This window comes from Myotis davidii, unplaced genomic scaffold (genome assembly GCF_000327345.1).
Source record: "Myotis davidii unplaced genomic scaffold, ASM32734v1 scaffold370, whole genome shotgun sequence".
Taxonomy (NCBI): Eukaryota; Metazoa; Chordata; class Mammalia; order Chiroptera; family Vespertilionidae; genus Myotis; species Myotis davidii.
Window position 1 is genome coordinate 2,254,722 of NW_006288615.1, and position 1,779 is coordinate 2,256,500.

Sequence of the window (1,779 nt, forward strand, 5' to 3'; positions counted from 1 at the left end):
CTGCCTGAAGCCAGGCCCAGGCTGCCGTCCCCCAGGCCCCAATACCCAGCCAGCTGAAGCCTTCAGACCCTCAAAAGCAGCTGGACAGGCCACACCTCTGTACAGAAATGACTCTTCACGGCCATCAAAACTGGAAAATGCCTAATTCCCTCATGATTTATCTCCTTCCAAAAAAGACTTTCTTAAAAAATGTAGTAGACTTAGATGGAGAAGGTTAGCAAATGCAAAACTATTGCACAGTTTGGAATTGGGGTAGAGTTAGGTAAGAAAAGTCCAGATCTAGGTAAGAAATGACTCTTCACGGCCATCAAAACTGGAAAATGCCTAATTCCCTCATGATTTATCTCCTTCCAAAAAAGACTTTCTTGAAAAATGTAGTAGACTTAGATGGAGAAGGTTAGAAAATGCAAAATTATTGCACAGTTTGGAATTGGGGCAGAGTTAGGTAAGAAAAGTCCAGATCTAGGTAAGAATTGGGATGGGGGATTTGGTTCATGTGCAGCCGAAGCTCAGACTACTCCCAGCCGGGCCAGCCGAGGGCCCTTCTCCAGCTTGTCCAGCATGCAACGCTTTACTTGTTTCCATCCACTGGGTGGCAGTAGAGCTGCTCGTTTCTAGCAGCCACTGAGCCTGGGGCCAGGGCCTTCAGAGAGAGTAAAAGGACGGTGACAGACACCAAAGGACCTGAGCAGTGCCAGGGCTTCCTGGGTGTCGTTTTGAGCAAAAGGAGCGGATAGTCAAGAGATGTTTTTTTTAAAAAAAGAGACAGATTTGTGATAAAGATTATAAAATGTGACAGAATGTAGGTGGTAGGATGTGGTGGGGTTTTTATTTTATTTTTTAGAAGAGTTTTAGATTTGCAGAAAAGTTGCAAATTGGATAGTCAAGAGATGTTTTTTTAAAAAAAGAGACAGACAGATGTGTGATAAAGATTATAAAATGTGACAGAATGTAGGTGGTAGGATGTGGTGGGGTTTTTATTTTATTTTTTAGAAGAGTTTTAGATTTGCAGAAAAATTGAGTTTCCATAAAGCAGGCCTGTTTCTCTTATTACTGACGTCTTAACTTAGTTCGGTACCTCTGTCATAATCAATGGACCCATAAAGTCTACACTTTATTCAGACTTCCTTAGTTTTCCCTAATGCCCTTTTCTGTACCAGGGCCCCGCACGACATTTCCTCATCATGTCCCCATGGGCCCCCCTGCTGTGAGCCTCTCAGACTTGCCTTGCTTTTGATGTATTTGAGCTCTACCAGGCAGGCAGATTGCAGCATCCCCCGTGGCTGGGATTTGTCGGGTGTTTTTCTCATGATTAGAATGAGACTGCATTTTGGGAAGAGGACCACACAAATCAAATGCCGTTGTCATCGTATCACATTGAGGGTGCACAGCACCATGGTCCTGGCTGAGGAAGGTGTTGCTATGTGCATCGTACACTCCAGGATGGGGGTGGACTCCACCGCCTTGACAGCATCAATTATTTGGAATTTTTTGCATAGGAGGTTGGTTTCTTTTCTCCCATTATATCATATTCCCCCGTAAAATTCTTCCAGTTTTCTGTATGCTTACAATTTATATTTTTATTGATTTCTGAGAGGGAGAGAAAGGGAGAGATAGAAACATCAATGAGCCCAGCCGGCGTGGCTCAGTGGATAGAGCGTCAGCCTGCGGACTGAAGGGTCCCAGGTTCGATTCCGGTCAAGGGCATGTACCTTGGTTGCAGGCACATCCCCAGTAGGGGGTGTGCAGGAGGCAGCTGATCAATGTTTCTCTCTCATT